Consider the following 19,473-nt stretch of genomic DNA (forward strand, 5'->3'; position numbering starts at 1 on the left):
CTGCTGCCAAAATTGGGCTATTTGAATGGTTAGAACATTAGGGTAGTAAACCATATAAAGCTTACTAGGTGTCCCATCCAACAATAAAGCTTACAGCACCTGGTATTCCCAGGCGGTCTCCCATCCAAGTACTAACCAGGCCCGACCCTGCTTAGCTTCCGAGATCAGACGAGTTCGGGCGTTCTCAAGGTGGTATGGCCGTAAGCAAAATCTGCTGCCAAAATTGGGCTTTTTGAATGGTTAGAACATTAGGGTAGTAAACCATATAAAGCTTACTAGGTCTCCCATCCAACAATAAAGCTTACAGCACCTGGTATTCCCAGGCGGTCTCCCATCCAAGTACTAACCAGGCCCGACCCTGCTTAGCTTCCGAGATCAGACGAGTTCGGGCGTTCTCAAGGTGGTATGGCCGTAAGCCAAATCTGCTGCCAAAATTGGGCTATTTGAATGGTTAGAACATTAGGGTAGTAAACCATATAAAGCTTACTAGGTCTCCCATCCAACAATAAAGCTTACAGCACCTGGTATTCCCAGGCGGTCTCCCATCCAAGTACTAACCAGGCCCGACCCTGCTTAGCTTCCGAGATCAGACGAGTTCGGGCGTTCTCAAGGTGGTATGGCCGTAAGCGAAATCTGCTGCCAAAATTGGGCTATTTGAAGAAAAAAAAAAGAGACTCTTTCAGGCTTTCTGAAGAAACTCAGAGACGATTTCAGGCATTTTGAGGGGGAAAAAAGACAATTTAGGATTTTTGAACCATTTCATTGACTCTTTTTTTTTTTTTTTTTTAAACAATAAAGCTTACAGCACCTGGTATTCCCAGGCGGTCTCCCATCCAAGTACTAACCAGGCCCGACCCTGCTTAGCTTCCGAGATCAGACGAGTTCGGGCGTTCTCAAGGTGGTATGGCCGTAAGCAAAATCTGCTGCCAAAATTGGGCTATTTGAATGGTTAGAACATTAGGGTAGTAAACCATATAAAGCTTACTAGGTCTCCCATCCAACAATAAAGCTTACAGCACCTGGTATTCCCAGGCGGTCTCCCATCCAAGTACTAACCAGGCCCGACCCTGCTTAGCTTCCGAGATCAGACGAGTTCGGGCGTTCTCAAGGTGGTATGGCCGTAAGCAAAATCTGCTGCCAAAATTGGGCTATTTGAATGGTTAGAACATTAGGGTAGTAAACCATATAAAGCTTACTAGGTCTCCCATCCAACAATAAAGCTTACAGCACCTGGTATTCCCAGGCGGTCTCCCATCCAAGTACTAACCAGGCCCGACCCTGCTTAGCTTCCGAGATCAGACGAGTTCGGGCGTTCTCAAGGTGGTATGGCCGTAAGCAAAATCTGCTGCCAAAATTGGGCTATTTGAATGGTTAGAACATTAGGGTAGTAAACCATATAAAGCTTACTAGGTCTCCCATCCAACAATAAAGCTTACAGCACCTGGTATTCCCAGGCGGTCTCCCATCCAAGTACTAACCAGGCCCGACCCTGCTTAGCTTCCGAGATCAGACGAGTTCGGGCGTTCTCAAGGTGGTATGGCCGTAAGCAAAATCTGCTGCCAAAATTGGGCTATTTGAATGGTTAGAACATTAGGGTAGTAAACCATATAAAGCTTACCAGGTCTCCCATCCAACAATAAAGCTTACAGCACCTGGTATTCCCAGGCGGTCTCCCATCCAAGTACTAACCAGGCCCGACCCTGCTTAGCTTCCGAGATCAGACGAGTTCGGGCGTTCTCAAGGTGGTATGGCCGTAAGCGAAATCTGCTGCCAAAATTGGGCTATTTGAATGGTTAGAACATTAGGGTAGTAAACCATATAAAGCTTACTAGGTCTCCCATCCAACAATAAAGCTTACAGCACCTGGTATTCCCAGGCGGTCTCCCATCCAAGTACTAACCAGGCCCGACCCTGCTTAGCTTCCGAGATCAGACGAGTTCGGGCGTTCTCAAGGTGGTATGGCCGTAAGCCAAATCTGCTGCCAAAATTGGGCTATTTGAATGGTTAGAACATTAGGGTAGTAAACCATATAAAGCTTACTAGGTCTCCCATCCAACAATAAAGCTTACAGCACCTGGTATTCCCAGGCGGTCTCCCATCCAAGTACTAACCAGGCCCGACCCTGCTTAGCTTCCGAGATCAGACGAGTTCGGGCGTTCTCAAGGTGGTATGGCCGTAAGCGAAATCTGCTGCCAAAATTGGGCTATTTGAAGAAAAAAAAAAGAGACTCTTTCAGGCTTTCTGAAGAAACTCAGAGACGATTTCAGGCATTTTGAGGGGGAAAAAAGACAATTTAGGATTTTTGAACCATTTCATTGACTCTTTTTTTTTTTTTTTTTAAACAATAAAGCTTACAGCACCTGGTATTCCCAGGCGGTCTCCCATCCAAGTACTAACCAGGCCCGACCCTGCTTAGCTTCCGAGATCAGACGAGTTCGGGCGTTCTCAAGGTGGTATGGCCGTAAGCAAAATCTGCTGCCAAAATTGGGCTATTTGAATGGTTAGAACATTAGGGTAGTAAACCATATAAAGCTTACTAGGTCTCCCATCCAACAATAAAGCTTACAGCACCTGGTATTCCCAGGCGGTCTCCCATCCAAGTACTAACCAGGCCCGACCCTGCTTAGCTTCCGAGATCAGACGAGTTCGGGCGTTCTCAAGGTGGTATGGCCGTAAGCAAAATTTGCTGCCAAAATTGGGCTATTTGAATGGTTAGAACATTAGGGTAGTAAACCATATAAAGCTTACTAGGTCTCCCATCCAACAATAAAGCTTACAGCACCTGGTATTCCCAGGCGGTCTCCCATCCAAGTACTAACCAGGCCCGACCCTGCTTAGCTTCCGAGATCAGACGAGTTCGGGCGTTCTCAAGGTGGTATGGCCGTAAGCAAAATCTGCTGCCAAAATTGGGCTATTTGAATGGTTAGAACATTAGGGTAGTAAACCATATAAAGCTTACTAGGTCTCCCATCCAACAATAAAGCTTACAGCACCTGGTATTCCCAGGCGGTCTCCCATCCAAGTACTAACCAGGCCCGACCCTGCTTAGCTTCCGAGATCAGACGAGTTCGGGCGTTCTCAAGGTGGTATGGCCGTAAGCAAAATCTGCTGCCAAAATTGGGCTATTTGAATGGTTAGAACATTAGGGTAGTAAACCATATAAAGCTTACTAGGTCTCCCATCCAACAATAAAGCTTACAGCACCTGGTATTCCCAGGCGGTCTCCCATCCAAGTACTAACCAGGCCCGACCCTGCTTAGCTTCCGAGATCAGACGAGTTCGGGCGTTCTCAAGGTGGTATGGCCGTAAGCGAAATCTGCTGCCAAAATTGGGCTATTTGAATGGTTAGAACATTAGGGTAGTAAACCATATAAAGCTTACTAGGTGTCCCATCCAACAATAAAGCTTACAGCACCTGGTATTCCCAGGCGGTCTCCCATCCAAGTACTAACCAGGCCCGACCCTGCTTAGCTTCCGAGATCAGACGAGTTCGGGCGTTCTCAAGGTGGTATGGCCGTAAGCAAAATCTGCTGCCAAAATTGGGCTATTTGAATGGTTAGAACATTAGGGTAGTAAACCATATAAAGCTTACTAGGTGTCCCATCCAACAATAAAGCTTACAGCACCTGGTATTCCCAGGCGGTCTCCCATCCAAGTACTAACCAGGCCCGACCCTGCTTAGCTTCCGAGATCAGACGAGTTCGGGCGTTCTCAAGGTGGTATGGCCGTAAGCAAAATCTGCTGCCAAAATTGGGCTATTTGAATGGTTAGAACATTAGGGTAGTAAACCATATAAAGCTTACTAGGTCTCCCATCCAACAATAAAGCTTACAGCACCTGGTATTCCCAGGCGGTCTCCCATCCAAGTACTAACCAGGCCCGACCCTGCTTAGCTTCCGAGATCAGACGAGTTCGGGCGTTCTCAAGGTGGTATGGCCGTAAGCGAAATCTGCTGCCAAAATTGGGCTATTTGAATGGTTAGAACATTAGGGTAGTAAACCATATAAAGCTTACTAGGTCTCCCATCCAACAATAAAGCTTACAGCACCTGGTATTCCCAGGCGGTCTCCCATCCAAGTACTAACCAGGCCCGACCCTGCTTAGCTTCCGAGATCAGACGAGTTCGGGCGTTCTCAAGGTGGTATGGCCGTAAGCGAAATCTGCTGCCAAAATTGGGCTTTTTGAATGGTTAGAACATTAGGGTAGTAAACCATATAAAGCTTACTAGGTCTCCCATCCAACAATAAAGCTTACAGCACCTGGTATTCCCAGGCGGTCTCCCATCCAAGTACTAACCAGGCCCGACCCTGCTTAGCTTCCGAGATCAGACGAGTTCGGGCGTTCTCAAGGTGGTATGGCCGTAAGCAAAATCTGCTGCCAAAATTGGGCTTTTTGAATGGTTAGAACATTAGGGTAGTAAACCATATAAAGCTTACTAGGTCTCCCATCCAACAATAAAGCTTACAGCACCTGGTATTCCCAGGCGGTCTCCCATCCAAGTACTAACCAGGCCCGACCCTGCTTAGCTTCCGAGATCAGACGAGTTCGGGCGTTCTCAAGGTGGTATGGCCGTAAGCAAAATCTGCAGCCAAAATTGGGCTATTTGAATGGTTAGAACATTAGGGTAGTAAACCATATAAAGCTTACTAGGTCTCCCATCCAACAATAAAGCTTACAGCACCTGGTATTCCCAGGCGGTCTCCCATCCAAGTACTAACCAGGCCCGACCCTGCTTAGCTTCCGAGATCAGACGAGTTCGGGCGTTCTCAAGGTGGTATGGCCGTAAGCGAAATCTGCTGCCAAAATTGGGCTATTTGAAGAAAAAAAAAAGAGACTCTTTCAGGCTTTCTGAAGAAACTCAGAGACGATTTCAGGCATTTTGAGGGGGAAAAAAGACAATTTAGGATTTTTGAACAATTTCATTGACTCTTTTTTTTTTTTTTTTTTTTTTAAACAATAAAGCTTACAGCACCTGGTATTCCCAGGCGGTCTCCCATCCAAGTACTAACCAGGCCCGACCCTGCTTAGCTTCCGAGATCAGACGAGTTCGGGCGTTCTCAAGGTGGTATGGCCGTAAGCAAAATCTGCTGCCAAAATTGGGCTTTTTGAATGGTTAGAACATTAGGGTAGTAAACCATATAAAGCTTACTAGGTCTCCCATCCAACAATAAAGCTTACAGCACCTGGTATTCCCAGGCGGTCTCCCATCCAAGTACTAACCAGGCCCGACCCTGCTTAGCTTCCGAGATCAGACGAGTTCGGGCGTTCTCAAGGTGGTATGGCCGTAAGCAAAATCTGCTGCCAAAATTGGGCTATTTGAATGGTTAGAACATTAGGGTAGTAAACCATATAAAGCTTACTAGGTCTCCCATCCAACAATAAAGCTTACAGCACCTGGTATTCCCAGGCGGTCTCCCATCCAAGTACTAACCAGGCCCGACCCTGCTTAGCTTCCGAGATCAGACGAGTTCGGGCGTTCTCAAGGTGGTATGGCCGTAAGCGAAATCTGCTGCCAAAATTGGGCTATTTGAAGAAAAAAAAAGAGACTCTTTCAGGCTTTCTGAAGAAACTCAGAGACGATTTCAGGCATTTTGAGGGGGAAAAAAGACAATTTAGGATTTTTGAACAATTTCATTGACTCTTTTTTTTTTTTTTTTTTTTTAAACAATAAAGCTTACAGCACCTGGTATTCCCAGGCGGTCTCCCATCCAAGTACTAACCAGGCCCGACCCTGCTTAGCTTCCGAGATCAGACGAGTTCGGGCGTTCTCAAGGTGGTATGGCCGTAAGCAAAATCTGCTGCCAAAATTGGGCTTTTTGAATGGTTAGAACATTAGGGTAGTAAACCATATAAAGCTTACTAGGTCTCCCATCCAACAATAAAGCTTAGAGCACCTGGTATTCCCAGGCGGTCTCCCATCCAAGTACTAACCAGGCCCGACCCTGCTTAGCTTCCGAGATCAGACGAGTTCGGGCGTTCTCAAGGTGGTATGGCCGTAAGCAAAATCTGCTGCCAAAATTGGGCTATTTGAATGGTTAGAACATTAGGGTAGTAAACCATATAAAGCTTACTAGGTCTCCCATCCAACAATAAAGCTTACAGCACCTGGTATTCCCAGGCGGTCTCCCATCCAAGTACTAACCAGGCCCGACCCTGCTTAGCTTCCGAGATCAGACGAGTTCGGGCGTTCTCAAGGTGGTATGGCCGTAAGCCAAATCTGCTGCCAAAATTGGGCTATTTGAATGGTTAGAACATTAGGGTAGTAAACCATATAAAGCTTACTAGGTCTCCCATCCAACAATAAAGCTTACAGCACCTGGTATTCCCAGGCGGTCTCCCATCCAAGTACTAACCAGGCCCGACCCTGCTTAGCTTCCGAGATCAGACGAGTTCGGGCGTTCTCAAGGTGGTATGGCCGTAAGCAAAATCTGCTGCCAAAATTGGGCTATTTGAATGGTTAGAACATTAGGGTAGTAAACCATATAAAGCTTACTAGGTCTCCCATCCAACAATAAAGCTTACAGCACCTGGTATTCCCAGGCGGTCTCCCATCCAAGTACTAACCAGGCCCGACCCTGCTTAGCTTCCGAGATCAGACGAGTTCGGGCGTTCTCAAGGTGGTATGGCCGTAAGCAAAATCTGCTGCCAAAATTGGGCTATTTGAATGGTTAGAACATTAGGGTAGTAAACCATATAAAGCTTACTAGGTCTCCCATCCAACAATAAAGCTTACAGCACCTGGTATTCCCAGGCGGTCTCCCATCCAAGTACTAACCAGGCCCGACCCTGCTTAGCTTCCGAGATCAGACGAGTTCGGGCGTTCTCAAGGTGGTATGGCCGTAAGCAAAATCTGCTGCCAAAATTGGGCTATTTGAATGGTTAGAACATTAGGGTAGTAAACCATATAAAGCTTACTAGGTCTCCCATCCAACAATAAAGCTTACAGCACCTGGTATTCCCAGGCGGTCTCCCATCCAAGTACTAACCAGGCCCGACCCTGCTTAGCTTCCGAGATCAGACGAGTTCGGGCGTTCTCAAGGTGGTATGGCCGTAAGCAAAATCTGCTGCCAAAATTGGGCTATTTGAATGGTTAGAACATTAGGGTAGTAAACCATATAAAGCTTACCAGGTCTCCCATCCAACAATAAAGCTTACAGCACCTGGTATTCCCAGGCGGTCTCCCATCCAAGTACTAACCAGGCCCGACCCTGCTTAGCTTCCGAGATCAGACGAGTTCGGGCGTTCTCAAGGTGGTATGGCCGTAAGCGAAATCTGCTGCCAAAATTGGGCTATTTGAAGAAAAAAAAAGAGACTCTTTCAGGCTTTCTGAAGAAACTCAGAGACGATTTCAGGCATTTTGAGGGGGAAAAAAGACAATTTAGGATTTTTGAACAATTTCATTGACTCTTTTTTTTTTTTTTTTTTTTTTAAACAATAAAGCTTACAGCACCTGGTATTCCCAGGCGGTCTCCCATCCAAGTACTAACCAGGCCCGACCCTGCTTAGCTTCCGAGATCAGACGAGTTCGGGCGTTCTCAAGGTGGTATGGCCGTAAGCAAAATCTGCTGCCAAAATTGGGCTTTTTGAATGGTTAGAACATTAGGGTAGTAAACCATATAAAGCTTACTAGGTCTCCCATCCAACAATAAAGCTTACAGCACCTGGTATTCCCAGGCGGTCTCCCATCCAAGTACTAACCAGGCCCGACACTGCTTAGCTTCCGAGATCAGACGAGTTCGGGCGTTCTCAAGGTGGTATGGCCGTAAGCAAAATCTGCTGCCAAAATTGGGCTATTTGAATGGTTAGAACATTAGGGTAGTAAACCATATAAAGCTTACTAGGTCTCCCATCCAACAATAAAGCTTACAGCACCTGGTATTCCCAGGCGGTCTCCCATCCAAGTACTAACCAGGCCCGACCCTGCTTAGCTTCCGAGATCAGACGAGTTCGGGCGTTCTCAAGGTGGTATGGCCGTAAGCGAAATCTGCTGCCAAAATTGGGCTATTTGAAGAAAAAAAAAAGAGACTCTTTCAGGCTTTCTGAAGAAACTCAGAGACGATTTCAGGCATTTTGAGGGGGAAAAAAGACAATTTAGGATTTTTGAACCATTTCATTGACTCTTTTTTTTTTTTTTTTTAAACAATAAAGCTTACAGCACCTGGTATTCCCAGGCGGTCTCCCATCCAAGTACTAACCAGGCCCGACCCTGCTTAGCTTCCGAGATCAGACGAGTTCGGGCGTTCTCAAGGTGGTATGGCCGTAAGCAAAATCTGCTGCCAAAATTGGGCTATTTGAATGGTTAGAACATTAGGGTAGTAAACCATATAAAGCTTACTAGGTCTCCCATCCAACAATAAAGCTTACAGCACCTGGTATTCCCAGGCGGTCTCCCATCCAAGTACTAACCAGGCCCGACCCTGCTTAGCTTCCGAGATCAGACGAGTTCGGGCGTTCTCAAGGTGGTATGGCCGTAAGCAAAATCTGCTGCCAAAATTGGGCTATTTGAATGGTTAGAACATTAGGGTAGTAAACCATATAAAGCTTACTAGGTCTCCCATCCAACAATAAAGCTTACAGCACCTGGTATTCCCAGGCGGTCTCCCATCCAAGTACTAACCAGGCCCGACCCTGCTTAGCTTCCGAGATCAGACGAGTTCGGGCGTTCTCAAGGTGGTATGGCCGTAAGCAAAATCTGCTGCCAAAATTGGGCTATTTGAATGGTTAGAACATTAGGGTAGTAAACCATATAAAGCTTACTAGGTCTCCCATCCAACAATAAAGCTTACAGCACCTGGTATTCCCAGGCGGTCTCCCATCCAAGTACTAACCAGGCCCGACCCTGCTTAGCTTCCGAGATCAGACGAGTTCGGGCGTTCTCAAGGTGGTATGGCCGTAAGCAAAATCTGCTGCCAAAATTGGGCTTTTTGAATGGTTAGAACATTAGGGTAGTAAACCATATAAAGCTTACTAGGTCTCCCATCCAACAATAAAGCTTACAGCACCTGGTATTCCCAGGCGGTCTCCCATCCAAGTACTAACCAGGCCCGACCCTGCTTAGCTTCCGAGATCAGACGAGTTCGGGCGTTCTCAAGGTGGTATGGCCGTAAGCAAAATCTGCTGCCAAAATTGGGCTATTTGAATGGTTAGAACATTAGGGTAGTAAACCATATAAAGCTTACTAGGTCTCCCATCCAACAATAAAGCTTACAGCACCTGGTATTCCCAGGCGGTCTCCCATCCAAGTACTAACCAGGCCCGACCCTGCTTAGCTTCCGAGATCAGACGAGTTCGGGCGTTCTCAAGGTGGTATGGCCGTAAGCGAAATCTGCTGCCAAAATTGGGCTATTTGAAGAAAAAAAAAAGAGACTCTTTCAGGCTTTCTGAAGAAACTCAGAGACGATTTCAGGCATTTTGAGGGGGAAAAAAGACAATTTAGGATTTTTGAACCATTTCATTGACTCTTTTTTTTTTTTTTTTTTAAACAATAAAGCTTACAGCACCTGGTATTCCCAGGCGGTCTCCCATCCAAGTACTAACCAGGCCCGACCCTGCTTAGCTTCCGAGATCAGACGAGTTCGGGCGTTCTCAAGGTGGTATGGCCGTAAGCAAAATCTGCTGCCAAAATTGGGCTATTTGAATGGTTAGAACATTAGGGTAGTAAACCATATAAAGCTTACTAGGTCTCCCATCCAACAATAAAGCTTACAGCACCTGGTATTCCCAGGCGGTCTCCCATCCAAGTACTAACCAGGCCCGACCCTGCTTAGCTTCCGAGATCAGACGAGTTCGGGCGTTCTCAAGGTGGTATGGCCGTAAGCAAAATCTGCTGCCAAAATTGGGCTATTTGAATGGTTAGAACATTAGGGTAGTAAACCATATAAAGCTTACTAGGTCTCCCATCCAACAATAAAGCTTACAGGACCTGGTATTCCCAGGCGGTCTCCCATCCAAGTACTAACCAGGCCCGACCCTGCTTAGCTTCCGAGATCAGACGAGTTCGGGCGTTCTCAAGGTGGTATGGCCGTAAGCAAAATCTGCTGCCAAAATTGGGCTATTTGAATGGTTAGAACATTAGGGTAGTAAACCATATAAAGCTTACTAGGTCTCCCATCCAACAATAAAGCTTACAGCACCTGGTATTCCCAGGCGGTCTCCCATCCAAGTACTAACCAGGCCCGACCCTGCTTAGCTTCCGAGATCAGACGAGTTCGGGCGTTCTCAAGGTGGTATGGCCGTAAGCGAAATCTGCTGCCAAAATTGGGCTATTTGAAGAAAAAAAAAAGAGACTCTTTCAGGCTTTCTGAAGAAACTCAGAGACGATTTCAGGCATTTTGAGGGGGAAAAAAGACAATTTAGGATTTTTGAACCATTTCATTGACTCTTTTTTTTTTTTTTTTTAAACAATAAAGCTTACAGCACCTGGTATTCCCAGGCGGTCTCCCATCCAAGTACTAACCAGGCCCGACCCTGCTTAGCTTCCGAGATCAGACGAGTTCGGGCGTTCTCAAGGTGGTATGGCCGTAAGCAAAATCTGCTGCCAAAATTGGGCTATTTGAATGGTTAGAACATTAGGGTAGTAAACCATATAAAGCTTACTAGGTCTCCCATCCAACAATAAAGCTTACAGCACCTGGTATTCCCAGGCGGTCTCCCATCCAAGTACTAACCAGGCCCGACCCTGCTTAGCTTCCGAGATCAGACGAGTTCGGGCGTTCTCAAGGTGGTATGGCCGTAAGCAAAATCTGCTGCCAAAATTGGGCTATTTGAATGGTTAGAACATTAGGGTAGTAAACCATATAAAGCTTACTAGGTCTCCCATCCAACAATAAAGCTTACAGCACCTGGTATTCCCAGGCGGTCTCCCATCCAAGTACTAACCAGGCCCGACCCTGCTTAGCTTCCGAGATCAGACGAGTTCGGGCGTTCTCAAGGTGGTATGGCCGTAAGCGAAATCTGCTGCCAAAATTGGGCTATTTGAAGAAAAAAAAAGAGACTCTTTCAGGCTTTCTGAAGAAACTCAGAGACGATTTCAGGCATTTTGAGGGGGAAAAAAGACAATTTAGGATTTTTGAACAATTTCATTGACTCTTTTTTTTTTTTTTTTTTTTTAAACAATAAAGCTTACAGCACCTGGTATTCCCAGGCGGTCTCCCATCCAAGTACTAACCAGGCCCGACCCTGCTTAGCTTCCGAGATCAGACGAGTTCGGGCGTTCTCAAGGTGGTATGGCCGTAAGCAAAATCTGCTGCCAAAATTGGGCTTTTTGAATGGTTAGAACATTAGGGTAGTAAACCATATAAAGCTTACTAGGTCTCCCATCCAACAATAAAGCTTACAGCACCTGGTATTCCCAGGCGGTCTCCCATCCAAGTACTAACCAGGCCCGACCCTGCTTAGCTTCCGAGATCAGACGAGTTCGGGCGTTCTCAAGGCGGTATGGCCGTAAGCCAAATCTGCTGCCAAAATTGGGCTATTTGAATGGTTAGAACATTAGGGTAGTAAACCATATAAAGCTTACTAGGTCTCCCATCCAACAATAAAGCTTACAGCACCTGGTATTCCCAGGCGGTCTCCCATCCAAGTACTAACCAGGCCCGACCCTGCTTAGCTTCCGAGATCAGACGAGTTCGGGCGTTCTCAAGGTGGTATGGCCGTAAGCGAAATCTGCTGCCAAAATTGGGCTATTTGAAGAAAAAAAAAAGAGACTCTTTCAGGCTTTCTGAAGAAACTCAGAGACGATTTCAGGCATTTTGAGGGGGAAAAAAGACAATTTAGGATTTTTGAACCATTTCATTGACTCTTTTTTTTTTTTTTTTTAAACAATAAAGCTTACAGCACCTGGTATTCCCAGGCGGTCTCCCATCCAAGTACTAACCAGGCCCGACCCTGCTTAGCTTCCGAGATCAGACGAGTTCGGGCGTTCTCAAGGTGGTATGGCCGTAAGCAAAATCTGCTGCCAAAATTGGGCTATTTGAATGGTTAGAACATTAGGGTAGTAAACCATATAAAGCTTACTAGGTCTCCCATCCAACAATAAAGCTTACAGCACCTGGTATTCCCAGGCGGTCTCCCATCCAAGTACTAACCAGGCCCGACCCTGCTTAGCTTCCGAGATCAGACGAGTTCGGGCGTTCTCAAGGTGGTATGGCCGTAAGCAAAATCTGCTGCCAAAATTGGGCTATTTGAATGGTTAGAACATTAGGGTAGTAAACCATATAAAGCTTACTAGGTCTCCCATCCAACAATAAAGCTTACAGCACCTGGTATTCCCAGGCGGTCTCCCATCCAAGTACTAACCAGGCCCGACCCTGCTTAGCTTCCGAGATCAGACGAGTTCGGGCGTTCTCAAGGTGGTATGGCCGTAAGCAAAATCTGCTGCCAAAATTGGGCTATTTGAATGGTTAGAACATTAGGGTAGTAAACCATATAAAGCTTACTAGGTCTCCCATCCAACAATAAAGCTTACAGCACCTGGTATTCCCAGGCGGTCTCCCATCCAAGTACTAACCAGGCCCGACCCTGCTTAGCTTCCGAGATCAGACGAGTTCGGGCGTTCTCAAGGTGGTATGGCCGTAAGCAAAATCTGCTGCCAAAATTGGGCTATTTGAATGGTTAGAACATTAGGGTAGTAAACCATATAAAGCTTACCAGGTCTCCCATCCAACAATAAAGCTTACAGCACCTGGTATTCCCAGGCGGTCTCCCATCCAAGTACTAACCAGGCCCGACCCTGCTTAGCTTCCGAGATCAGACGAGTTCGGGCGTTCTCAAGGTGGTATGGCCGTAAGCGAAATCTGCTGCCAAAATTGGGCTATTTGAATGGTTAGAACATTAGGGTAGTAAACCATATAAAGCTTACTAGGTCTCCCATCCAACAATAAAGCTTACAGCACCTGGTATTCCCAGGCGGTCTCCCATCCAAGTACTAACCAGGCCCGACCCTGCTTAGCTTCCGAGATCAGACGAGTTCGGGCGTTCTCAAGGTGGTATGGCCGTAAGCGAAATCTGCTGCCAAAATTGGGCTATTTGAAGAAAAAAAAAAGAGACTCTTTCAGGCTTTCTGAAGAAACTCAGAGACGATTTCAGGCATTTTGAGGGGGAAAAAAGACAATTTAGGATTTTTGAACCATTTCATTGACTCTTTTTTTTTTTTTTTTTTAAACAATAAAGCTTACAGCACCTGGTATTCCCAGGCGGTCTCCCATCCAAGTACTAACCAGGCCCGACCCTGCTTAGCTTCCGAGATCAGACGAGTTCGGGCGTTCTCAAGGTGGTATGGCCGTAAGCAAAATCTGCTGCCAAAATTGGGCTATTTGAATGGTTAGAACATTAGGGTAGTAAACCATATAAAGCTTACTAGGTCTCCCATCCAACAATAAAGCTTACAGCACCTGGTATTCCCAGGCGGTCTCCCATCCAAGTACTAACCAGGCCCGACCCTGCTTAGCTTCCGAGATCAGACGAGTTCGGGCGTTCTCAAGGTGGTATGGCCGTAAGCAAAATCTGCTGCCAAAATTGGGCTTTTTGAATGGTTAGAACATTAGGGTAGTAAACCATATAAAGCTTACTAGGTCTCCCATCCAACAATAAAGCTTACAGCACCTGGTATTCCCAGGCGGTCTCCCATCCAAGTACTAACCAGGCCCGACCCTGCTTAGCTTCCGAGATCAGACGAGTTCGGGCGTTCTCAAGGTGGTATGGCCGTAAGCAAAATCTGCTGCCAAAATTGGGCTATTTGAATGGTTAGAACATTAGGGTAGTAAACCATATAAAGCTTACTAGGTCTCCCATCCAACAATAAAGCTTACAGCACCTGGTATTCCCAGGCGGTCTCCCATCCAAGTACTAACCAGGCCCGACCCTGCTTAGCTTCCGAGATCAGACGAGTTCGGGCGTTCTCAAGGTGGTATGGCCGTAAGCGAAATCTGCTGCCAAAATTGGGCTATTTGAAGAAAAAAAAAAGAGACTCTTTCAGGCTTTCTGAAGAAACTCAGAGACGATTTCAGGCATTTTGAGGGGGAAAAAAGACAATTTAGGATTTTTGAACCATTTCATTGACTCTTTTTTTTTTTTTTTTAAACAATAAAGCTTACAGCACCTGGTATTCCCAGGCGGTCTCCCATCCAAGTACTAACCAGGCCCGACCCTGCTTAGCTTCCGAGATCAGACGAGTTCGGGCGTTCTCAAGGTGGTATGGCCGTAAGCAAAATCTGCTGCCAAAATTGGGCTATTTGAATGGTTAGAACATTAGGGTAGTAAACCATATAAAGCTTACTAGGTCTCCCATCCAACAATAAAGCTTACAGGACCTGGTATTCCCAGGCGGTCTCCCATCCAAGTACTAACCAGGCCCGACCCTGCTTAGCTTCCGAGATCAGACGAGTTCGGGCGTTCTCAAGGTGGTATGGCCGTAAGCAAAATCTGCTGCCAAAATTGGGCTATTTGAATGGTTAGAACATTAGGGTAGTAAACCATATAAAGCTTACTAGGTCTCCCATCCAACAATAAAGCTTACAGCACCTGGTATTCCCAGGCGGTCTCCCATCCAAGTACTAACCAGGCCCGACCCTGCTTAGCTTCCGAGATCAGACGAGTTCGGGCGTTCTCAAGGTGGTATGGCCGTAAGCGAAATCTGCTGCCAAAATTGGGCTATTTGAAGAAAAAAAAAAGAGACTCTTTCAGGCTTTCTGAAGAAACTCAGAGACGATTTCAGGCATTTTGAGGGGGAAAAAAGACAATTTAGGATTTTTGAACCATTTCATTGACTCTTTTTTTTTTTTTTTTTAAACAATAAAGCTTACAGCACCTGGTATTCCCAGGCGGTCTCCCATCCAAGTACTAACCAGGCCCGACCCTGCTTAGCTTCCGAGATCAGACGAGTTCGGGCGTTCTCAAGGTGGTATGGCCGTAAGCAAAATCTGCTGCCAAAATTGGGCTATTTGAATGGTTAGAACATTAGGGTAGTAAACCATATAAAGCTTACTAGGTCTCCCATCCAACAATAAAGCTTACAGCACCTGGTGTTCCCAGGCGGTCTCCCATCCAAGTACTAACCAGGCCCGACCCTGCTTAGCTTCCGAGATCAGACGAGTTCGGGCGTTCTCAAGGTGGTATGGCCGTAAGCAAAATCTGCTGCCAAAATTGGGCTATTTGAATGGTTAGAACATTAGGGTAGTAAACCATATAAAGCTTACTAGGTCTCCCATCCAACAATAAAGCTTACAGCACCTGGTATTCCCAGGCGGTCTCCCATCCAAGTACTAACCAGGCCCGACCCTGCTTAGCTTCCGAGATCAGACGAGTTCGGGCGTTCTCAAGGTGGTATGGCCGTAAGCAAAATCTGCTGCCAAAATTGGGCTATTTGAATGGTTAGAACATTAGGGTAGTAAACCATATAAAGCTTACTAGGTCTCCCATCCAACAATAAAGCTTACAGCACCTGGTATTCCCAGGCGGTCTCCCATCCAAGTACTAACCAGGCCCGACCCTGCTTAGCTTCCGAGATCAGACGAGTTCGGGCGTTCTCAAGGTGGTATGGCCGTAAGCGAAATCTGCTGCCAAAATTGGGCTATTTGAAGAAAAAAAAAAGAGACTCTTTCAGGCTTTCTGAAGAAACTCAGAGACGATTTCAGGCATTTTGAGGGGGAAAAAAGACAATTTAGGATTTTTGAACAATTTCATTGACTCTTTTTTTTTTTTTTTTTTTTTTTAAACAATAAAGCTTACAGCACCTGGTATTCCCAGGCGGTCTCCCATCCAAGTACTAACCAGGCCCGACCCTGCTTAGCTTCCGAGATCAGACGAGTTCGGGCGTTCTCAAGGTGGTATGGCCGTAAGCAAAATCTGCTGCCAAAATTGGGCTTTTTGAATGGTTAGAACATTAGGGTAGTAAACCATATAAAGCTTACTAGGTCTCCCATCCAACAATAAAGCTTACAGCACCTGGTATTCCCAGGCGGTCTCCCATCCAAGTACTAACCAGGCCCGACCCTGCTTAGCTTCCGAGATCAGACGAGTTCGGGCGTTCTCAAGGTGGTATGGCCGTAAGCCAAATCTGCTGCCAAAATTGGGCTATTTGAATGGTTAGAACATTAGGGTAGTAAACCATATAAAGCTTACTAGGTCTCCCATCCAACAATAAAGCTTACAGCACCTGGTATTCCCAGGCGGTCTCCCATCCAAGTACTAACCAGGCCCGACCCTGCTTAGCTTCCGAGATCAGACGAGTTCGGGCGTTCTCAAGGTGGTATGGCCGTAAGCGAAATCTGCTGCCAAAATTGGGCTATTTGAAGAAAAAAAAAAGAGACTCTTTCAGGCTTTCTGAAGAAACTCAGAGACGATTTCAGGCATTTTGAGGGGGAAAAAAGACAATTTAGGATTTTTGAACCATTTCATTGACTCTTTTTTTTTTTTTTTTTTAAACAATAAAGCTTACAGCACCTGGTATTCCCAGGCGGTCTCCCATCCAAGTACTAACCAGGCCCGACCCTGCTTAGCTTCCGAGATCAGACGAGTTCGGGCGTTCTCAAGGTGGTATGGCCGTAAGCGAAATCTGCTGCCAAAATTGGGCTATTTGAATGGTTAGAACATTAGGGTAGTAAACCATATAAAGCTTACTAGGTCTCCCATCCAACAATAAAGCTTACAGCACCTGGTATTCCCAGGCGGTCTCCCATCCAAGTACTAACCAGGCCCGACCCTGCTTAGCTTCCGAGATCAGACGAGTTCGGGCGTTCTCAAGGTGGTATGGCCGTAAGCAAAATCTGCTGCCAAAATTGGGCTATTTGAATGGTTAGAACATTAGGGTAGTAAACCATATAAAGCTTACTAGGTCTCCCATCCAACAATAAAGCTTACAGCACCTGGTATTCCCAGGCGGTCTCCCATCCAAGTACTAACCAGGCCCGACCCTGCTTAGCTTCCGAGATCAGACGAGTTCGGGCGTTCTCAAGGTGGTATGGCCGTAAGCAAAATCTGCTGCCAAAATTGGGCTATTTGAATGGTTAGAACATTAGGGTAGTAAACCATATAAAGCTTACTAGGTCTCCCATCCAACAATAAAGCTTACAGCACCTGGTATTCCCAGGCGGTCTCCCATCCAAGTACTAACCAGGCCCGACCCTGCTTAGCTTCCGAGATCAGACGAGTTCGGGCGTTCTCAAGGTGGTATGGCCGTAAGCGAAATCTGCTGCCAAAATTGGGCTATTTGAAGAAAAAAAAAAGAGACTCTTTCAGGCTTTCTGAAGAAACTCAGAGACGATTTCAGGCATTTTGAGGGGGAAAAAAGACAATTTAGGATTTTTGAACCATTTCATTGACTCTTTTTTTTTTTTTTTTTTTTTAAACAATAAAGCTTACAGCACCTGGTATTCCCAGGCGGTCTCCCATCCAAGTACTAACCAGGCCCGACCCTGCTTAGCTTCCGAGATCAGACGAGTTCGGGCGTTCTCAAGGTGGTATGGCCGTAAGCAAAATCTGCTGCCAAAATTGGGCTTTTTGAATGGTTAGAACATTAGGGTAGTAAACCATATAAAGCTTACTAGGTCTCCCATCCAACAATAAAGCTTACAGCACCTGGTATTCCCAGGCGGTCTCCCATCCAAGTACTAACCAGGCCCGACCCTGCTTAGCTTCCGAGATCAGACGAGTTCGGGCGTTCTCAAGGTGGTATGGCCGTAAGCAAAATCTGCTGCCAAAATTGGGCTATTTGAATGGTTAGAACATTAGGGTAGTAAACCATATAAAGCTTACTAGGTCTCCCATCCAACAATAAAGCTTACAGCACCTGGTATTCCCAGGCGGTCTCCCATCCAAGTACTAACCAGGCCCGACCCTGCTTAGCTTCCGAGATCAGACGAGTTCGGGCGTTCTCAAGGTGGTATGGCCGTAAGCAAAATCTGCTGCCAAAATTGGGCTTTTTGAATGGTTAGAACATTAGGGTAGTAAACCATATAAAGCTTACTAGGTCTCCCATCCAACAATAAAGCTTACAGCACCTGGTATTCCCAGGCGGTCTCCCATCCAAGTACTAACCAGGCCCGACCCTGCTTAGCTTCCGAGATCAGACGAGTTCGGGCGTTCTCAAGGTGGTATGGCCGTAAGCAAAATCTGCTGCCAAAATTGGGCTATTTGAATGGTTAGAACATTAGGGTAGTAAACCATATAAAGCTTACTAGGTCTCCCATCCAACAATAAAGCTTACAGCACCTGGTATTCCCAGGCGGTCTCCCATCCAAGTACTAACCAGGCCCGACCCTGCTTAGCTTCCGAGATCAGACGAGTTCGGGCGTTCTCAAGGTGGTATGGCCGTAAGCGAAATCTGCTGCCAAAATTGGGCTATTTGAAGAAAAAAAAAGAGACTCTTTCAGGCTTTCTGAAGAAACTCAGAGACGATTTCAGGCATTTTGAGGGGGAAAAAAGACAATTTAGGATTTTTGAACAATTTCATTGACTCTTTTTTTTTTTTTTTTTTTTTTAAACAATAAAGCTTACAGCACCTGGTATTCCCAGGCGGTCTCCCATCCAAGTACTAACCAGGCCCGACCCTGCTTAGCTTTCGAGATCAGACGAGTTCGGGCGTTCTCAAGGTGGTATGGCCGTAAGCAAAATTTGCTGCCAAAATTGGGCTTTTTGAATGGTTAGAACATTAGGGTAGTAAACCATATAAAGCTTACTAGGTCTCCCATCCAACAATAAAGCTTACAGCACCTGGTATTCCCAGGCGGTCTCCCATCCAAGTACTAACCAGGCCCGACCCTGCTTAGCTTCCGAGATCAGACGAGTTCGGGCGTTCTCAAGGTGGTATGGCCGTAAGCAAAATCTGCTGCCAAAATTGGGCTTTTTGAATGGTTAGAACATTAGGGTAGTAAACCATATAAAGCTTACTAGGTCTCCCATCCAACAATAAAGCTTACAGCACCTGGTATTCCCAGGCGGTCTCCCATCCAAGTACTAACCAGGCCCGACCCTGCTTAGCTTCCGAGATCAGACGAGTTCGGGCGTTCTCAAGGTGGTATGGCCGTAAGCAAAATCTGCTGCCAAAATTGGGCTATTTGAATGGTTAGAACATTAGGGTAGTAAACCATATAAAGCTTACTAGGTCTCCCATCCAACAATAAAGCTTACAGCACCTGGTATTCCCAGGCGGTCTCCCATCCAAGTACTAACCAGGCCCGACCCTGCTTAGCTTCCGAGATCAGACGAGTTCGGGCGTTCTCAAGGTGGTATGGCCGTAAGCGAAATCTGCTGCCAAAATTGGGCTATTTGAAGAAAAAAAAAAGAGACTCTTTCAGGCTTTCTGAAGAAACTCAGAGACGATTTCAGGCATTTTGAGGGGGAAAAAAGACAATTTAGGATTTTTGAACCATTTCATTGACTCTTTTTTTTTTTTTTTTTTTTTTTAAACAATAAAGCTTACAGCACCTGGTATTCCCATGCGGTCTCCCATCCAAGTACTAACCAGGCCCGACCCTG

General features: G+C 46.2%; 86 non-coding genes across 86 annotated transcripts in view; all 86 read right to left on the reverse strand.

Moving 5' to 3' along the window:
• Nucleotides 1–87: 87 nt before the first annotated feature.
• Nucleotides 88–206, reverse strand: LOC148963466 (5S ribosomal RNA). The gene has a single exon (XR_016151704.1). It is a non-coding gene; the product is annotated as a 5S ribosomal RNA (ribosomal RNA).
• Nucleotides 207–298: 92 nt separating this feature from the next.
• Nucleotides 299–417, reverse strand: LOC148963467 (5S ribosomal RNA). Its single transcript, XR_016151706.1, has one exon. It is a non-coding gene; the product is annotated as a 5S ribosomal RNA (ribosomal RNA).
• Nucleotides 418–509: 92 nt separating this feature from the next.
• On the reverse strand, nucleotides 510–628 carry LOC148963468 (5S ribosomal RNA). The gene has a single exon (XR_016151707.1). It is a non-coding gene; the product is annotated as a 5S ribosomal RNA (ribosomal RNA).
• A 168-nt stretch (nucleotides 629–796) lies between these two features.
• LOC148963469 (5S ribosomal RNA) lies at nucleotides 797–915 on the reverse strand. Its single transcript, XR_016151708.1, has one exon. It is a non-coding gene; the product is annotated as a 5S ribosomal RNA (ribosomal RNA).
• A 92-nt stretch (nucleotides 916–1,007) lies between these two features.
• On the reverse strand, nucleotides 1,008–1,126 carry LOC148963470 (5S ribosomal RNA). Its single transcript, XR_016151709.1, has one exon. It is a non-coding gene; the product is annotated as a 5S ribosomal RNA (ribosomal RNA).
• A 92-nt stretch (nucleotides 1,127–1,218) lies between these two features.
• LOC148963471 (5S ribosomal RNA) lies at nucleotides 1,219–1,337 on the reverse strand. The gene has a single exon (XR_016151710.1). It is a non-coding gene; the product is annotated as a 5S ribosomal RNA (ribosomal RNA).
• A 92-nt stretch (nucleotides 1,338–1,429) lies between these two features.
• On the reverse strand, nucleotides 1,430–1,548 carry LOC148963472 (5S ribosomal RNA). Its single transcript, XR_016151711.1, has one exon. It is a non-coding gene; the product is annotated as a 5S ribosomal RNA (ribosomal RNA).
• A 92-nt stretch (nucleotides 1,549–1,640) lies between these two features.
• On the reverse strand, nucleotides 1,641–1,759 carry LOC148963473 (5S ribosomal RNA). Its single transcript, XR_016151712.1, has one exon. It is a non-coding gene; the product is annotated as a 5S ribosomal RNA (ribosomal RNA).
• Nucleotides 1,760–1,851: 92 nt separating this feature from the next.
• LOC148963474 (5S ribosomal RNA) lies at nucleotides 1,852–1,970 on the reverse strand. Its single transcript, XR_016151713.1, has one exon. It is a non-coding gene; the product is annotated as a 5S ribosomal RNA (ribosomal RNA).
• A 92-nt stretch (nucleotides 1,971–2,062) lies between these two features.
• On the reverse strand, nucleotides 2,063–2,181 carry LOC148963475 (5S ribosomal RNA). Its single transcript, XR_016151714.1, has one exon. It is a non-coding gene; the product is annotated as a 5S ribosomal RNA (ribosomal RNA).
• A 167-nt stretch (nucleotides 2,182–2,348) lies between these two features.
• LOC148963476 (5S ribosomal RNA) lies at nucleotides 2,349–2,467 on the reverse strand. The gene has a single exon (XR_016151715.1). It is a non-coding gene; the product is annotated as a 5S ribosomal RNA (ribosomal RNA).
• A 92-nt stretch (nucleotides 2,468–2,559) lies between these two features.
• Nucleotides 2,560–2,678, reverse strand: LOC148963477 (5S ribosomal RNA). The gene has a single exon (XR_016151717.1). It is a non-coding gene; the product is annotated as a 5S ribosomal RNA (ribosomal RNA).
• Nucleotides 2,679–2,770: 92 nt separating this feature from the next.
• On the reverse strand, nucleotides 2,771–2,889 carry LOC148963478 (5S ribosomal RNA). Its single transcript, XR_016151718.1, has one exon. It is a non-coding gene; the product is annotated as a 5S ribosomal RNA (ribosomal RNA).
• A 92-nt stretch (nucleotides 2,890–2,981) lies between these two features.
• LOC148963479 (5S ribosomal RNA) lies at nucleotides 2,982–3,100 on the reverse strand. The gene has a single exon (XR_016151719.1). It is a non-coding gene; the product is annotated as a 5S ribosomal RNA (ribosomal RNA).
• A 92-nt stretch (nucleotides 3,101–3,192) lies between these two features.
• On the reverse strand, nucleotides 3,193–3,311 carry LOC148963480 (5S ribosomal RNA). Its single transcript, XR_016151720.1, has one exon. It is a non-coding gene; the product is annotated as a 5S ribosomal RNA (ribosomal RNA).
• Nucleotides 3,312–3,403: 92 nt separating this feature from the next.
• LOC148963481 (5S ribosomal RNA) lies at nucleotides 3,404–3,522 on the reverse strand. Its single transcript, XR_016151721.1, has one exon. It is a non-coding gene; the product is annotated as a 5S ribosomal RNA (ribosomal RNA).
• Nucleotides 3,523–3,614: 92 nt separating this feature from the next.
• On the reverse strand, nucleotides 3,615–3,733 carry LOC148963482 (5S ribosomal RNA). The gene has a single exon (XR_016151722.1). It is a non-coding gene; the product is annotated as a 5S ribosomal RNA (ribosomal RNA).
• A 92-nt stretch (nucleotides 3,734–3,825) lies between these two features.
• LOC148963483 (5S ribosomal RNA) lies at nucleotides 3,826–3,944 on the reverse strand. The gene has a single exon (XR_016151723.1). It is a non-coding gene; the product is annotated as a 5S ribosomal RNA (ribosomal RNA).
• Nucleotides 3,945–4,036: 92 nt separating this feature from the next.
• On the reverse strand, nucleotides 4,037–4,155 carry LOC148963484 (5S ribosomal RNA). Its single transcript, XR_016151724.1, has one exon. It is a non-coding gene; the product is annotated as a 5S ribosomal RNA (ribosomal RNA).
• A 92-nt stretch (nucleotides 4,156–4,247) lies between these two features.
• LOC148963485 (5S ribosomal RNA) lies at nucleotides 4,248–4,366 on the reverse strand. The gene has a single exon (XR_016151725.1). It is a non-coding gene; the product is annotated as a 5S ribosomal RNA (ribosomal RNA).
• A 92-nt stretch (nucleotides 4,367–4,458) lies between these two features.
• Nucleotides 4,459–4,577, reverse strand: LOC148963486 (5S ribosomal RNA). Its single transcript, XR_016151726.1, has one exon. It is a non-coding gene; the product is annotated as a 5S ribosomal RNA (ribosomal RNA).
• A 92-nt stretch (nucleotides 4,578–4,669) lies between these two features.
• Nucleotides 4,670–4,788, reverse strand: LOC148963487 (5S ribosomal RNA). The gene has a single exon (XR_016151728.1). It is a non-coding gene; the product is annotated as a 5S ribosomal RNA (ribosomal RNA).
• A 172-nt stretch (nucleotides 4,789–4,960) lies between these two features.
• Nucleotides 4,961–5,079, reverse strand: LOC148963488 (5S ribosomal RNA). The gene has a single exon (XR_016151729.1). It is a non-coding gene; the product is annotated as a 5S ribosomal RNA (ribosomal RNA).
• A 92-nt stretch (nucleotides 5,080–5,171) lies between these two features.
• Nucleotides 5,172–5,290, reverse strand: LOC148963489 (5S ribosomal RNA). The gene has a single exon (XR_016151730.1). It is a non-coding gene; the product is annotated as a 5S ribosomal RNA (ribosomal RNA).
• Nucleotides 5,291–5,382: 92 nt separating this feature from the next.
• Nucleotides 5,383–5,501, reverse strand: LOC148963490 (5S ribosomal RNA). Its single transcript, XR_016151731.1, has one exon. It is a non-coding gene; the product is annotated as a 5S ribosomal RNA (ribosomal RNA).
• A 170-nt stretch (nucleotides 5,502–5,671) lies between these two features.
• LOC148963491 (5S ribosomal RNA) lies at nucleotides 5,672–5,790 on the reverse strand. The gene has a single exon (XR_016151732.1). It is a non-coding gene; the product is annotated as a 5S ribosomal RNA (ribosomal RNA).
• Nucleotides 5,791–5,882: 92 nt separating this feature from the next.
• On the reverse strand, nucleotides 5,883–6,001 carry LOC148963492 (5S ribosomal RNA). The gene has a single exon (XR_016153448.1). It is a non-coding gene; the product is annotated as a 5S ribosomal RNA (ribosomal RNA).
• Nucleotides 6,002–6,093: 92 nt separating this feature from the next.
• LOC148963493 (5S ribosomal RNA) lies at nucleotides 6,094–6,212 on the reverse strand. The gene has a single exon (XR_016151733.1). It is a non-coding gene; the product is annotated as a 5S ribosomal RNA (ribosomal RNA).
• Nucleotides 6,213–6,304: 92 nt separating this feature from the next.
• LOC148963494 (5S ribosomal RNA) lies at nucleotides 6,305–6,423 on the reverse strand. The gene has a single exon (XR_016151734.1). It is a non-coding gene; the product is annotated as a 5S ribosomal RNA (ribosomal RNA).
• Nucleotides 6,424–6,515: 92 nt separating this feature from the next.
• On the reverse strand, nucleotides 6,516–6,634 carry LOC148963495 (5S ribosomal RNA). Its single transcript, XR_016151735.1, has one exon. It is a non-coding gene; the product is annotated as a 5S ribosomal RNA (ribosomal RNA).
• Nucleotides 6,635–6,726: 92 nt separating this feature from the next.
• Nucleotides 6,727–6,845, reverse strand: LOC148963496 (5S ribosomal RNA). The gene has a single exon (XR_016151736.1). It is a non-coding gene; the product is annotated as a 5S ribosomal RNA (ribosomal RNA).
• A 92-nt stretch (nucleotides 6,846–6,937) lies between these two features.
• LOC148963497 (5S ribosomal RNA) lies at nucleotides 6,938–7,056 on the reverse strand. The gene has a single exon (XR_016151737.1). It is a non-coding gene; the product is annotated as a 5S ribosomal RNA (ribosomal RNA).
• A 92-nt stretch (nucleotides 7,057–7,148) lies between these two features.
• Nucleotides 7,149–7,267, reverse strand: LOC148963498 (5S ribosomal RNA). The gene has a single exon (XR_016151739.1). It is a non-coding gene; the product is annotated as a 5S ribosomal RNA (ribosomal RNA).
• Nucleotides 7,268–7,438: 171 nt separating this feature from the next.
• Nucleotides 7,439–7,557, reverse strand: LOC148963499 (5S ribosomal RNA). The gene has a single exon (XR_016151740.1). It is a non-coding gene; the product is annotated as a 5S ribosomal RNA (ribosomal RNA).
• A 92-nt stretch (nucleotides 7,558–7,649) lies between these two features.
• On the reverse strand, nucleotides 7,650–7,768 carry LOC148963500 (5S ribosomal RNA). Its single transcript, XR_016153380.1, has one exon. It is a non-coding gene; the product is annotated as a 5S ribosomal RNA (ribosomal RNA).
• Nucleotides 7,769–7,860: 92 nt separating this feature from the next.
• LOC148963501 (5S ribosomal RNA) lies at nucleotides 7,861–7,979 on the reverse strand. Its single transcript, XR_016151741.1, has one exon. It is a non-coding gene; the product is annotated as a 5S ribosomal RNA (ribosomal RNA).
• A 167-nt stretch (nucleotides 7,980–8,146) lies between these two features.
• LOC148963502 (5S ribosomal RNA) lies at nucleotides 8,147–8,265 on the reverse strand. The gene has a single exon (XR_016151742.1). It is a non-coding gene; the product is annotated as a 5S ribosomal RNA (ribosomal RNA).
• A 92-nt stretch (nucleotides 8,266–8,357) lies between these two features.
• LOC148963503 (5S ribosomal RNA) lies at nucleotides 8,358–8,476 on the reverse strand. Its single transcript, XR_016151743.1, has one exon. It is a non-coding gene; the product is annotated as a 5S ribosomal RNA (ribosomal RNA).
• Nucleotides 8,477–8,568: 92 nt separating this feature from the next.
• On the reverse strand, nucleotides 8,569–8,687 carry LOC148963504 (5S ribosomal RNA). The gene has a single exon (XR_016151745.1). It is a non-coding gene; the product is annotated as a 5S ribosomal RNA (ribosomal RNA).
• A 92-nt stretch (nucleotides 8,688–8,779) lies between these two features.
• LOC148963505 (5S ribosomal RNA) lies at nucleotides 8,780–8,898 on the reverse strand. Its single transcript, XR_016151746.1, has one exon. It is a non-coding gene; the product is annotated as a 5S ribosomal RNA (ribosomal RNA).
• Nucleotides 8,899–8,990: 92 nt separating this feature from the next.
• On the reverse strand, nucleotides 8,991–9,109 carry LOC148963506 (5S ribosomal RNA). The gene has a single exon (XR_016151747.1). It is a non-coding gene; the product is annotated as a 5S ribosomal RNA (ribosomal RNA).
• Nucleotides 9,110–9,201: 92 nt separating this feature from the next.
• On the reverse strand, nucleotides 9,202–9,320 carry LOC148963507 (5S ribosomal RNA). Its single transcript, XR_016151748.1, has one exon. It is a non-coding gene; the product is annotated as a 5S ribosomal RNA (ribosomal RNA).
• A 168-nt stretch (nucleotides 9,321–9,488) lies between these two features.
• Nucleotides 9,489–9,607, reverse strand: LOC148963508 (5S ribosomal RNA). Its single transcript, XR_016151749.1, has one exon. It is a non-coding gene; the product is annotated as a 5S ribosomal RNA (ribosomal RNA).
• A 92-nt stretch (nucleotides 9,608–9,699) lies between these two features.
• Nucleotides 9,700–9,818, reverse strand: LOC148963509 (5S ribosomal RNA). The gene has a single exon (XR_016151751.1). It is a non-coding gene; the product is annotated as a 5S ribosomal RNA (ribosomal RNA).
• Nucleotides 9,819–9,910: 92 nt separating this feature from the next.
• LOC148963510 (5S ribosomal RNA) lies at nucleotides 9,911–10,029 on the reverse strand. Its single transcript, XR_016153417.1, has one exon. It is a non-coding gene; the product is annotated as a 5S ribosomal RNA (ribosomal RNA).
• Nucleotides 10,030–10,121: 92 nt separating this feature from the next.
• On the reverse strand, nucleotides 10,122–10,240 carry LOC148963511 (5S ribosomal RNA). Its single transcript, XR_016151752.1, has one exon. It is a non-coding gene; the product is annotated as a 5S ribosomal RNA (ribosomal RNA).
• A 167-nt stretch (nucleotides 10,241–10,407) lies between these two features.
• Nucleotides 10,408–10,526, reverse strand: LOC148963512 (5S ribosomal RNA). The gene has a single exon (XR_016151753.1). It is a non-coding gene; the product is annotated as a 5S ribosomal RNA (ribosomal RNA).
• Nucleotides 10,527–10,618: 92 nt separating this feature from the next.
• On the reverse strand, nucleotides 10,619–10,737 carry LOC148963513 (5S ribosomal RNA). The gene has a single exon (XR_016151754.1). It is a non-coding gene; the product is annotated as a 5S ribosomal RNA (ribosomal RNA).
• Nucleotides 10,738–10,829: 92 nt separating this feature from the next.
• LOC148963514 (5S ribosomal RNA) lies at nucleotides 10,830–10,948 on the reverse strand. The gene has a single exon (XR_016151755.1). It is a non-coding gene; the product is annotated as a 5S ribosomal RNA (ribosomal RNA).
• A 170-nt stretch (nucleotides 10,949–11,118) lies between these two features.
• Nucleotides 11,119–11,237, reverse strand: LOC148963515 (5S ribosomal RNA). Its single transcript, XR_016151756.1, has one exon. It is a non-coding gene; the product is annotated as a 5S ribosomal RNA (ribosomal RNA).
• A 92-nt stretch (nucleotides 11,238–11,329) lies between these two features.
• Nucleotides 11,330–11,448, reverse strand: LOC148963516 (5S ribosomal RNA). The gene has a single exon (XR_016153480.1). It is a non-coding gene; the product is annotated as a 5S ribosomal RNA (ribosomal RNA).
• A 92-nt stretch (nucleotides 11,449–11,540) lies between these two features.
• Nucleotides 11,541–11,659, reverse strand: LOC148963517 (5S ribosomal RNA). The gene has a single exon (XR_016151757.1). It is a non-coding gene; the product is annotated as a 5S ribosomal RNA (ribosomal RNA).
• A 167-nt stretch (nucleotides 11,660–11,826) lies between these two features.
• LOC148963518 (5S ribosomal RNA) lies at nucleotides 11,827–11,945 on the reverse strand. The gene has a single exon (XR_016151758.1). It is a non-coding gene; the product is annotated as a 5S ribosomal RNA (ribosomal RNA).
• Nucleotides 11,946–12,037: 92 nt separating this feature from the next.
• LOC148963519 (5S ribosomal RNA) lies at nucleotides 12,038–12,156 on the reverse strand. Its single transcript, XR_016151759.1, has one exon. It is a non-coding gene; the product is annotated as a 5S ribosomal RNA (ribosomal RNA).
• A 92-nt stretch (nucleotides 12,157–12,248) lies between these two features.
• On the reverse strand, nucleotides 12,249–12,367 carry LOC148963520 (5S ribosomal RNA). The gene has a single exon (XR_016151760.1). It is a non-coding gene; the product is annotated as a 5S ribosomal RNA (ribosomal RNA).
• A 92-nt stretch (nucleotides 12,368–12,459) lies between these two features.
• Nucleotides 12,460–12,578, reverse strand: LOC148963521 (5S ribosomal RNA). The gene has a single exon (XR_016151762.1). It is a non-coding gene; the product is annotated as a 5S ribosomal RNA (ribosomal RNA).
• Nucleotides 12,579–12,670: 92 nt separating this feature from the next.
• LOC148963522 (5S ribosomal RNA) lies at nucleotides 12,671–12,789 on the reverse strand. Its single transcript, XR_016151763.1, has one exon. It is a non-coding gene; the product is annotated as a 5S ribosomal RNA (ribosomal RNA).
• A 92-nt stretch (nucleotides 12,790–12,881) lies between these two features.
• Nucleotides 12,882–13,000, reverse strand: LOC148963523 (5S ribosomal RNA). Its single transcript, XR_016151764.1, has one exon. It is a non-coding gene; the product is annotated as a 5S ribosomal RNA (ribosomal RNA).
• Nucleotides 13,001–13,168: 168 nt separating this feature from the next.
• On the reverse strand, nucleotides 13,169–13,287 carry LOC148963524 (5S ribosomal RNA). Its single transcript, XR_016151765.1, has one exon. It is a non-coding gene; the product is annotated as a 5S ribosomal RNA (ribosomal RNA).
• A 92-nt stretch (nucleotides 13,288–13,379) lies between these two features.
• Nucleotides 13,380–13,498, reverse strand: LOC148963525 (5S ribosomal RNA). The gene has a single exon (XR_016151766.1). It is a non-coding gene; the product is annotated as a 5S ribosomal RNA (ribosomal RNA).
• Nucleotides 13,499–13,590: 92 nt separating this feature from the next.
• On the reverse strand, nucleotides 13,591–13,709 carry LOC148963526 (5S ribosomal RNA). The gene has a single exon (XR_016151767.1). It is a non-coding gene; the product is annotated as a 5S ribosomal RNA (ribosomal RNA).
• A 92-nt stretch (nucleotides 13,710–13,801) lies between these two features.
• Nucleotides 13,802–13,920, reverse strand: LOC148963527 (5S ribosomal RNA). The gene has a single exon (XR_016151768.1). It is a non-coding gene; the product is annotated as a 5S ribosomal RNA (ribosomal RNA).
• A 166-nt stretch (nucleotides 13,921–14,086) lies between these two features.
• LOC148963528 (5S ribosomal RNA) lies at nucleotides 14,087–14,205 on the reverse strand. Its single transcript, XR_016151769.1, has one exon. It is a non-coding gene; the product is annotated as a 5S ribosomal RNA (ribosomal RNA).
• Nucleotides 14,206–14,297: 92 nt separating this feature from the next.
• Nucleotides 14,298–14,416, reverse strand: LOC148963529 (5S ribosomal RNA). The gene has a single exon (XR_016153419.1). It is a non-coding gene; the product is annotated as a 5S ribosomal RNA (ribosomal RNA).
• Nucleotides 14,417–14,508: 92 nt separating this feature from the next.
• Nucleotides 14,509–14,627, reverse strand: LOC148963530 (5S ribosomal RNA). The gene has a single exon (XR_016151770.1). It is a non-coding gene; the product is annotated as a 5S ribosomal RNA (ribosomal RNA).
• A 167-nt stretch (nucleotides 14,628–14,794) lies between these two features.
• LOC148963531 (5S ribosomal RNA) lies at nucleotides 14,795–14,913 on the reverse strand. Its single transcript, XR_016151771.1, has one exon. It is a non-coding gene; the product is annotated as a 5S ribosomal RNA (ribosomal RNA).
• Nucleotides 14,914–15,005: 92 nt separating this feature from the next.
• LOC148963532 (5S ribosomal RNA) lies at nucleotides 15,006–15,124 on the reverse strand. Its single transcript, XR_016153166.1, has one exon. It is a non-coding gene; the product is annotated as a 5S ribosomal RNA (ribosomal RNA).
• A 92-nt stretch (nucleotides 15,125–15,216) lies between these two features.
• On the reverse strand, nucleotides 15,217–15,335 carry LOC148963533 (5S ribosomal RNA). Its single transcript, XR_016151773.1, has one exon. It is a non-coding gene; the product is annotated as a 5S ribosomal RNA (ribosomal RNA).
• A 92-nt stretch (nucleotides 15,336–15,427) lies between these two features.
• Nucleotides 15,428–15,546, reverse strand: LOC148963534 (5S ribosomal RNA). The gene has a single exon (XR_016151774.1). It is a non-coding gene; the product is annotated as a 5S ribosomal RNA (ribosomal RNA).
• A 173-nt stretch (nucleotides 15,547–15,719) lies between these two features.
• LOC148963535 (5S ribosomal RNA) lies at nucleotides 15,720–15,838 on the reverse strand. The gene has a single exon (XR_016151775.1). It is a non-coding gene; the product is annotated as a 5S ribosomal RNA (ribosomal RNA).
• A 92-nt stretch (nucleotides 15,839–15,930) lies between these two features.
• LOC148963536 (5S ribosomal RNA) lies at nucleotides 15,931–16,049 on the reverse strand. Its single transcript, XR_016151776.1, has one exon. It is a non-coding gene; the product is annotated as a 5S ribosomal RNA (ribosomal RNA).
• Nucleotides 16,050–16,141: 92 nt separating this feature from the next.
• Nucleotides 16,142–16,260, reverse strand: LOC148963537 (5S ribosomal RNA). Its single transcript, XR_016151777.1, has one exon. It is a non-coding gene; the product is annotated as a 5S ribosomal RNA (ribosomal RNA).
• A 168-nt stretch (nucleotides 16,261–16,428) lies between these two features.
• Nucleotides 16,429–16,547, reverse strand: LOC148963538 (5S ribosomal RNA). Its single transcript, XR_016151778.1, has one exon. It is a non-coding gene; the product is annotated as a 5S ribosomal RNA (ribosomal RNA).
• Nucleotides 16,548–16,639: 92 nt separating this feature from the next.
• LOC148963539 (5S ribosomal RNA) lies at nucleotides 16,640–16,758 on the reverse strand. Its single transcript, XR_016151779.1, has one exon. It is a non-coding gene; the product is annotated as a 5S ribosomal RNA (ribosomal RNA).
• A 92-nt stretch (nucleotides 16,759–16,850) lies between these two features.
• LOC148963540 (5S ribosomal RNA) lies at nucleotides 16,851–16,969 on the reverse strand. The gene has a single exon (XR_016151780.1). It is a non-coding gene; the product is annotated as a 5S ribosomal RNA (ribosomal RNA).
• A 92-nt stretch (nucleotides 16,970–17,061) lies between these two features.
• Nucleotides 17,062–17,180, reverse strand: LOC148963541 (5S ribosomal RNA). Its single transcript, XR_016151781.1, has one exon. It is a non-coding gene; the product is annotated as a 5S ribosomal RNA (ribosomal RNA).
• A 171-nt stretch (nucleotides 17,181–17,351) lies between these two features.
• On the reverse strand, nucleotides 17,352–17,470 carry LOC148963542 (5S ribosomal RNA). Its single transcript, XR_016151782.1, has one exon. It is a non-coding gene; the product is annotated as a 5S ribosomal RNA (ribosomal RNA).
• A 92-nt stretch (nucleotides 17,471–17,562) lies between these two features.
• On the reverse strand, nucleotides 17,563–17,681 carry LOC148963543 (5S ribosomal RNA). The gene has a single exon (XR_016151784.1). It is a non-coding gene; the product is annotated as a 5S ribosomal RNA (ribosomal RNA).
• Nucleotides 17,682–17,773: 92 nt separating this feature from the next.
• On the reverse strand, nucleotides 17,774–17,892 carry LOC148963544 (5S ribosomal RNA). The gene has a single exon (XR_016151785.1). It is a non-coding gene; the product is annotated as a 5S ribosomal RNA (ribosomal RNA).
• Nucleotides 17,893–17,984: 92 nt separating this feature from the next.
• On the reverse strand, nucleotides 17,985–18,103 carry LOC148963545 (5S ribosomal RNA). The gene has a single exon (XR_016151786.1). It is a non-coding gene; the product is annotated as a 5S ribosomal RNA (ribosomal RNA).
• Nucleotides 18,104–18,195: 92 nt separating this feature from the next.
• LOC148963546 (5S ribosomal RNA) lies at nucleotides 18,196–18,314 on the reverse strand. Its single transcript, XR_016151787.1, has one exon. It is a non-coding gene; the product is annotated as a 5S ribosomal RNA (ribosomal RNA).
• A 171-nt stretch (nucleotides 18,315–18,485) lies between these two features.
• LOC148963547 (5S ribosomal RNA) lies at nucleotides 18,486–18,604 on the reverse strand. The gene has a single exon (XR_016153368.1). It is a non-coding gene; the product is annotated as a 5S ribosomal RNA (ribosomal RNA).
• A 92-nt stretch (nucleotides 18,605–18,696) lies between these two features.
• Nucleotides 18,697–18,815, reverse strand: LOC148963548 (5S ribosomal RNA). Its single transcript, XR_016151788.1, has one exon. It is a non-coding gene; the product is annotated as a 5S ribosomal RNA (ribosomal RNA).
• A 92-nt stretch (nucleotides 18,816–18,907) lies between these two features.
• Nucleotides 18,908–19,026, reverse strand: LOC148963549 (5S ribosomal RNA). Its single transcript, XR_016151789.1, has one exon. It is a non-coding gene; the product is annotated as a 5S ribosomal RNA (ribosomal RNA).
• A 92-nt stretch (nucleotides 19,027–19,118) lies between these two features.
• On the reverse strand, nucleotides 19,119–19,237 carry LOC148963550 (5S ribosomal RNA). The gene has a single exon (XR_016151790.1). It is a non-coding gene; the product is annotated as a 5S ribosomal RNA (ribosomal RNA).
• Nucleotides 19,238–19,410: 173 nt separating this feature from the next.
• LOC148963551 (5S ribosomal RNA) overlaps nucleotides 19,411–19,473 on the reverse strand; it is a 119-nt gene continuing 56 nt past the window's right edge. Inside the window, exon 1 of the ribosomal RNA XR_016153167.1 lies at nucleotides 19,411–19,473. This exon is cut by the window's right edge and continues 56 nt beyond it. This is a non-coding gene — a ribosomal RNA (5S ribosomal RNA).

Source organism: Pimephales promelas (genome assembly GCF_988280905.1).
Source record: "Pimephales promelas chromosome 3 unlocalized genomic scaffold, fPimPro1.hap1.1 SUPER_3_unloc_1, whole genome shotgun sequence".
Classification (NCBI taxonomy): Eukaryota; Metazoa; Chordata; class Actinopteri; order Cypriniformes; family Leuciscidae; genus Pimephales; species Pimephales promelas.